Source organism: Gopherus flavomarginatus, chromosome 1 (genome assembly GCF_025201925.1).
Source record: "Gopherus flavomarginatus isolate rGopFla2 chromosome 1, rGopFla2.mat.asm, whole genome shotgun sequence".
NCBI lineage: Eukaryota > Metazoa > Chordata > Testudines > Testudinidae > Gopherus > Gopherus flavomarginatus.
In genome coordinates this window covers 197,019,720-197,028,506 of record NC_066617.1, presented here as the reverse complement: position 1 = coordinate 197,028,506, position 8,787 = coordinate 197,019,720, and positions in this window count along the sequence as shown.

The following is an 8,787-nucleotide window of genomic DNA, read 5'->3' as shown; positions in this document are numbered from 1 at the left end:
GTTTACCCCTGTTCCCAACACCTGCCCTTTTTGTGGCATGAAGGAGACTCTGGCGCATGTATATTTAGAGTGCATCAGATTGCAGCCCCTGTTCTGGCTCCTCTTGACCCTTTTCTTGCGTTTTTGGTTTCACTTTTCCCCTCACTTGTTTATCTACGCACTCCCCATCCGTGGTCCCACAAAGTCGCAGGATCTTCTTGTCAACCTCCTCTTGCCCTGGCCAAATTAGCCAACTAGAAAACCAGGGAGAGGAGGTTGGCTGATGGGATTTCCTGCGACTGTGGGGCCTATTTCTGCTCCTCTGTCCATTCACACATCCGGGCAGAGTTCCTCTGGGCAGCATCTGCTGGCTCTCTTGATGCCTTTGAGGAGCAGTGGGCATTGTCTGGGGTTCTCTGCTCGATGTCCCCATCAGGTTCCCTTCATTTAGCCCTCTGACCTCACTCTCGATCCTGTTTTCTCATTAGTTGTGGGAAAAAATGCCTCGTTTTCGCAACAAAAAACTTCCACTCCCGTGAGAGACTTTTGTTTTTCCCCTCCCTTTATTTTCGACAAACAGCCAGTGTAAACACCACACTTTTTTCCCCCCAATTTTATTGGCCTCCAGAAAGTGTCCCACAATTCCCATGCTGCCTCTCTGGTCAGTGGTTTGAACTCTGCTGCCCTGCAGTCAACCCGCCCCTTCCCCTTACAGCCCCGGGAATTTTAAATCTCATTTCCTGCTTGCTGGCTTCCTATGTGAGCTTCCCAGGTAAGCATGGCTGGCTATCGCACCAAACATGCTCATGCTTGGATCGCCGTTGAGCTGTTGGATCTGATCTGTATATGGGGAGAGAAGTCTGTTCAGTTGCAGCTGCGATTGACCCATAGGAATCGGGACACATATGGGCAAATTTCTCAAGGCTTGTGCGAAAAGGGCTATGATTGGGACACGCAGCAGTGCAGAGAGAAGATAAAGGAGCTGAGGCAGGTATACCATAAGGCACGGGAGGCAAACCATCGCTCTGGTAGTGCACCTAAGCCCTGCCACTTCTATAAGGAGCTGAATGCTATCCTTGGTGGTGACTCCACTTCCATCACCGATAGCCCCGTGGATACTTCGGAGGCAGCAGAAAGAGAGGGTAACCCGGAGGCTGAAATTCTGGATGAAGAAGTGGAGTTAGAAGAGGATGTGGAGCTCCCAGTGGGGTTGCCCAGTGAGGCAGGCAGCCAGGAACTTTACTCCACTCCAGAAGTGCTCTATGGGTAGCAGGACGTAGATGAGAGAAAAGTGGGAGGCAGGTAGTGTTTTATGTGAGCTGGACATTGCCCTATGTAGTTAATCTGCATGGCCAAGCAGGGTGTCGATGGACATCAAGACCTGCAGGGAATCCTCCAGAGAAAGGCTCTGGAAAGTTTCTGAGAGGTATTTGCTATCCTCTGCCGCAGATTCCAAGGGATTGCAGCCTTGTTAGTTCCCCCACTGTAGGAAACTGTACCATGCCATTTAGCAATCAATGGAGCTGGGACCAATGCAGCACATAGTTGAGCTGCATATAGACTGGGGTGAAAGCCGCAAGCATGCAGTAGTTGTGTGCTGGTCTCCCTCCTCACCTGCAGCAGTGAGATGTCAGGAAGCAGGTTGGCTGCCTCTGAAAAAGTGTGTGATAATTTTAGAATGAGTTCCCTGCAAAGCTGCCCTGCAAGCCAGGACCATCTGGTCTGTAGATAAAACCGCCTTTCCCTCACTCCTGACACTCACCATGATTGGGGTGCTCACAGTGCTGTGTGCCTGTCTAGAATCAATGAGAAAGTTATTGTTACTAGTTGCAAAAGGCCCTTGTTACTGAAATGTTTCAATCTTTTGCTGGAATGTAACAATCCCTTTTCTGTGCATTTCCCACAGCAGCTGAGACCTTGAGGAAAACACTATGCACCACTGCCGACCGGCTTCGGCAGATAAGGAAGAAGCCAAAACGTAATAAAGAAAACATGTTCATGGAGGTGCTACAGCGCGATGAGAGACAGATCAGGGAACGCAAAGAGTGCTGAGAAGCCAATGCAGCATTTGCTAGGCAAGTGGTAGAGCGGATGTTGAAAGTTATGGGGGATCACACAGAGATGCTCAAGTCTTTGATAGAGCTGCAGACTGAGCAGATCTGTGGTCGACCTCCACTGCAGCACATGCACATATACAATTCTTTGCCAACCCCACCCCACTCTATGCTCACACATTCCTTTTCATTTCACAGCATTCCTGAGTTTCCCCATCACTCCACCCCCTCTCACAGCTTGGACAATAATAGCTGGAGCTACACACAGTTGTGAGGTTTTACCCTTTTTAACAATAAATAAAGGCTCAGACATTTAATGGTACAATGTTTTTATTCTGTGTTCTATAAAAGCATATAGCAATCAATTCATTCTCGGGAACAGGCTTCTAAATCATTTTGTTGCATGGATCTTGGGCCTCAAAATTGTACACAGATGCACCAGGGAAGCAACTCCAAAGCAGACATTTGTTAGGTGCCTCTCATTGTCAAAGTGGTTCCTCAAAGCCTCTCTGATGGTAATAGCAGCCCTCTGGGCTCCTCTGACAGCCCTAGCATCTGGCTGTTCAAACTGTGCAGCCACGCGCTCTGCCTCAGTGCTCCATACCTGAGCAAACATTTCACTCTTAGATTCACACAGATTATGCAAAGTACAGCACACGGCTATGACCATGGGAATATTATCCTCGCTAAGGTCTAGCCTGCCATTGAGACACCTCCAGCGAGCTTTTAAATAGCCAAAAGCACATTGAACTACCATGCGGCACTTGCTCAGGCTGTTGTTAAAATGCTCCTTGCTGCTGTCCAGGTGCCCTGTGTAAGGTTTCATGATCCAGGGCTCTAAGGGGTAAGCCAGGTCTCCCAGGATTACTGTGAACATTTCTACACCCCCACTGTGATCTTGTGGTCTGGAAAGAAAGTCCCTGCCTGCAGCTTTCTGAACAGCCACTGTTCCTGAAGATGTGTGCGTCATGCACCTTTCCAGACCAGCCTGCATTGATGTTCGTGAAACATGCCCGGTGATCCACAAGTGCCTGCAACACCATGGAGAAGTATCCCTTCCTATTGATGTATTCTGAGGCAAGGTGGTCTGGCGCTAAAATTGGAATGTGTGTACCATCAATCACCCCACCACAATTAGGGAAACCCATCTCTGCAAAGCCATCCACTATTTCATGCTCATTTCCCAGAGTCTCGGTCCTCTGCAGCAGGCTGCGATATAGTCCCCTGCACACTTGGAGTAAAAAAGCCCCAACAGTAGACTTCTCCACTCCAAATTATTTGCAACTGACCGGTAGCAGTCTGGATTCGCCAGCTTCCACACAGCGATTGCAACACGCTTCTCTACCAAAAGGACAGCTCTCATTCTGGTGTCCTTATGCCGCAGGTCGGGGTCCAGCTAAGCACATAGCTCCATGAAGGTTGCTTTATGCATCCTAAAGTTCTGTACCCACTGGTTGTTATCCCACACCTATATGACAGTGTGATCCCATCAATCACTGCTTGTTTCCCTAACCCAAAAGTGATGGTCTAGCTTATGCAGCTGCTCTGTGAATGCCAAAAGCACTGATACATTGCTGCTGTTCATATCACACTTGGGTGCCTGCTATTCATCCTCTGTCAGTAACTTTGAGAATAACTCTACTGCCATGTGCAATGCCCTCATGACTGTTAACAGCGCATAGGAGAGACGTGTGGGATCCATCCTCTTCCACTGCAAATGCTGGTGCGCACTTCAAAGACTGACATTTGGAAAAACGGCATGAAAGGAAAGCCAGAATGGCATGAAAAGAAGCCAGAAACCATTGGAGGGCTGGGACGCAAAACGGTGCATAACGAGACATTTTGAATGTCCGAGGATGTGCCGTGTTCTGTTTCCACCTTCCCACAACACCTAGTGACTGATGGTGTTGCCAGGTACTGTGGGATAAATACCCACAGTGCATTGCTCACACTGTTGACAATGGTGCCCCAAACGTGGACACAATCTGTTGACAGAGGGAGCAAATGTAGACTTGCTTTGGCGACCTTGCTTCTGTAGTTTTTTTTGTGTTGAGATTAGTTTCATTGACAAAACTTATCAATGTAGACAAGCCCAAAGGAACAAAGCTGAGGGAAAGGCAAGGGCTGAGTCAAGACTGAGACAGAGGAATCTACTCTGTAAAGAGAAATAACTGGAACTCTAAGCTACAGAAACTCTGCACTTGCCTGAAACAGCATTTAGGGTGAGAAATTACTTCTTGAAACCAGTCTCTTTAAGATCTTAAGCTTAGTTTGCATATTTTGTTTTATGTGCCTAATAATCTGCCTTATTCTGTTTGCTATCCCTTATAATCACTTAAAATCTGCCTTCTATAGTTAATAAACTTGTTTTCATTATTAAACCCAGTTTGTGCAATTTCTAACGGGGGACGAGGACGCAAGAAGTTGTGCATATCTCTCTCCACATTGAAGGAGAGGGCAAATTGTTATGAGCTTGCAAAGTACAGATCTTTCTATGCAGCACAAGACAGTATTATCTGGGGTTTACCTCTCCATAATGGGTGTCCACATGAGTGCTGGGTGAATCTTCTCACACAACTCTGACTGCAGTCTGTGTCTGCAGCTGGGTGTGGTCTTACCGTGCTGTGTGCTGGAAAGGAGCTTGAGAGCCTAGCACAGCAACCCAGTGCAAGAGAACCCCAGTCTGGCAGGGCCAGGGGGCTGAGTGGGACCCCAGCAGATCAGGTGGCATCCTGGATTGGGGGTGGGGTGCGACCTAACCTGTCACAGGCATGTTCACACATATGTTTGAACAAGGTTTTAACTCAATCCATAACAAGTTTTCACACAGCTCATAATGGTATTAACAACTCAGTTTTACAAATAGAGAAATTGAGGCACAGGAAGGATAAAGGACTTGCCCAAAGCCCCAGTGTAGCAAAGCACCCTTAAGCATGTGCTTAACTTTAAGTATAAATAGTCCCATTTAAGTCAGTGGGATTGCTCACATGCTTAAGTGCTTTGCTGTATTAGGCAAGGCTTTGGAGCTGTGCTCTGGCTCCGCTCCAGCTCCCGGCAAAAACCTGCACTGCTCCAGAGCTGCTCCACGCTCCAGCTCCAGGCTCTGCTCCAAAGCCCTGGTATCAGGGTTCAAGTAAACATCGTAAGGGCATGTCTACTCTATAAATGTATGTTGACCTATGTTAGGTCAACTTACAGGCACTGCAGTAATTACTGTGGTTGTTCATGTCCACACTGCCCTTCAGCTGTTGGTGGTGCCTGGACAACCTTAAGGGTGAGCCACCCAGGTGGCTGCTCAGGGGCGCCAGGATCAAGGGGCCGCCGTGTGAAAGCACAGAGGTGCACACTGCCGGTGTAGAGTCAGACACTGCTCCTGGCTGGTGGGTCCCTGCTTCCTCTTAGCAGAGCAACATGATGGGGGGAGACAGTGGTGATGAATAGATGCTGCTCCCCCTCAACATTTCTCTGTGTCCCCCTAAGGGGCTGTAAGGAGGAGAGCAAGGAATGCCACTGCTTCCTGTGTCCAGATCACTTTCCCCACCTGGGCTGTGCTGTGCTGTAAGGCATCAGGAGCTGCTGCTCTCCTGCCCACCCCTTATGCAGGCCAGGTGCGGAAAGTGGACCTGGATGCAGGGAACCCTAACATCATTCCCCTCCCACAGTCCCCTAGAGGGGTGAGGTGGAGCAGTGTTCTTGGGGGGGGAGGGTTAGGGGGAACAAGCAGCAAAGCCAGCTGCTCTGTGCATTCAGATCAGTTTCCCCATATGGGTGCAGCAGGGTGGGTGCTGGGTTTAGGGGCACAGGAATGGGGTGCTGGGGTTTGGGGTAAAGGGGGCACAGTGCAAGACTTAGAGGTGCTGGAGGAGCATGGGGTTGGGCCACAGGAGGGAGGGGTAGGGGTTGGGGAAAAGGGGGCACTGTGCAGGGGTTAGGGACGAACAGAGGATGGGGAGCACTTTGGGGTCGGGGCAATGGGGATGGGACGCCACATCCATGGGGGCCAGAGATGCCAAAAATACAAGTTTGCCCTAAGACTGGCCCTGTGCATCCTCACGAGAGGTACTTCCACCAACTTAAGAGGGGCAGTGTATGTGGGTGCCTTCAGACACAGATCTCCACTGGTAGCTTGGCTGGATCTTCCCTCAGCTTCTTGCTCCAGGCTGGGAATGGTGCAGCTGCATTGGGCTTCTCAGCTGTCCCCTTCCTGCTGGGAATATGGGGCAGCTGACTGGACTCTGGGCGCGGAGCTCCCCATCAGGTGCAGCCATGCTCCCAGTGGGGAGCGGGGGAACCAAGAGCTGGGGTTAGGGGGAAGCCCGGCTCCGGGCAGGGAGATTCATATCTGTTGTCTGGTTGACTGTCCTGTTGTCAGAGGAGAAGGAGGAGGTGAGAAGCCCAGTGCAACTGCCCGTTCCTGGCAGAGAGCATGGTGTGGAGCACCTGAGGGGACAGCCGGGCTCCTTGTGGGGAAATCTGTGCCCAGAGTCTGATTGGCTGCTGTGCTTCTCGTGGGAAGCTGAGACCCAGGATCTGAGGGTGGGGGGCAGCAGTCCTGGCTTCTCCGCTCCCTGAGCAGGGAGTGGGGAGCCAGGTGGGTTCAGCCCAGCTGGGAGCGGGGAACCAGGGGAAGCCAGGCTCTAGCTGCTTGCTTTCTTGTCAATTTCACAGCTCCAGCATGGACAGGGCTGGATTAATCTTTTGTGGGCCTGGTGCCAAATGTATTTGTGGGCCACCATGGGGGCAATGGAGCATGGTGCGGGGGAGTCGGTCCCTGGAGTGAGGGGCTGGCCAGGGGCATGGCATGGCGGGGGTGGCCTTGCTCTGCCCATCCCAGTGTGAGGGCACTATTTACAAACTGACAGTTGCCAGATGCAAAATGGCCCACCCGGCTCTGCGCTGCCAGCAGGCCCCTTCCCCTCGGGGGTGTGTCCATGACACGTCACCCAGACCTCCCCGCCCAACACCGGAACACCCCCCCGCAATTCCCTATGGCTAGAGCTCCCTCAGACCTGCTGTGCTCAGTGCCCTGCCACAAATGCACAGCGCCTGGCACAACACCATGCCTGGTCTGCGCCCCCCTGACCACAGCCCTACCACAACTGCCCAGCACCCCACACAGAACCCCCAACATACAGAGATCTTCCCTGCCCCCTCACAGCCAAGCCCCCCTCTCACCTCAGGCCCTCCAGAGACTCACACCCCCATGCCTTGCCTCCTGGCCGCACTCACAGGGAGGTGACTGTGTCTGCCAGGCTGAGCCACCCGTGCAGCCAGGGCTGGCCCCAGGGTGGGGAATCACTCTGGCTCCTCGGAAGTGGCACAACAAGCCAGGCCAGGGTCTGCCCCAGCAAGGCTTCCTCAGAACCCACTTGCCTGGAGAGGCTCAGCCAAGTCCCACCCTCCGCAATCTGAGACCAGCCAGTCTTCTGCACCAGTCCCAGGGGACTCAGCTCCAGGAATACAGGTGGGGCCCCACAGATTGTGGGAAGCAGAGATGCACTGGGGTCCAGCCAGGAGGCAGAGAGAAGAAGGCAGGTAAGGCCAGAGGATGGACAGGCCAAGAGGAGCAAGTTGTGGGTCGGGGGAAGTGGGGAGCCAGCAGCCTGGTGGGATCTCAGGGCACAGTGCAAGCAGAGCAGGCCAGGGCTCATTCTGAATAGGGGCCCAGTTCCATGTAAACCTGGTACTGAGCATGGAGCGCTGAAATTGAGAAGACAGCCAACAGCAGATACAAGTAAGGCAGTGTCCACACAAACACTGGCTCACTTTAACTACATCAACATAAGTGCTATGCCTCTAGTAGAACTGGAATTATGTCAGTGTAATAGGGCACTTACATTGACCAGACAAAGCTGTAGTGTGGACACTGACGTAATTAGGTTGAAGTAAGCTGTTAATCTAATGCTGTAGTGTAGCTCAGGCCTTAATCAGTGACAGAGCCAAGTATACACCCCAGAAGTCCTGGTTCCCAATCCTATATGTTAACATCCTGGTTCATATTTCTTCTGAAGATGGAAAACTCTTTAACTGAATGCAGATTCATTGCAACCCTGTCAGTGTTTTCTAAATTCATTTTAAAATTGTGAATTTAGGTATAACAATTTTTTCATTTCTTAAATGTTTTAACTTCCAGAGGAGTTAATGATGACAAAACAATTGTCAAAACAATGATGTCAGATACATGCTCAGTGTCTGTCATATCTTTGCCCTGTTGTGATCTGGCTGAATCACAGCCATGAGTCCACACAAGAAAATTGTAACAAACTTGTTCTAAGTAATTTACGAAGTTTACTTTGTCCATGAAATCATCTTCTTATGTTGACAGGGTGTAAGTATCGGCCTGAGCCTGACTCAAATCATCTTTTGTGGGAGGAAAATTATTGGTCAGTTTGTGGTGGAACATTTTTAATTCCAAGGTCTCAGTCTATGTACTGTAAAGCCGGGATATAGTAAAGAGGGGATCCCCTGGCTGGAACCTGCGTAGTTATATTTTATCCGACTTGAAACGGGACACTGAAATTAATCTACGCGATGGCACAGCTTAAAACCATTTAAAAATTGCAGCTAGTGCAGAATGCAGCTACCTGCTTATTAAATGGGATTTCATGTGGGAGCCCCGTTACCCCATGAGCGTCACTCTGGCCCTGAATGTGCTTCTGGCTGAGCGCTGAGCTCAGAGTCCATGCATCTCCGTGCAGACGGGGCCAGTGCTTCTATATTGTGTGATGCCAACTCTTCCCAACCTAGCGCTAAA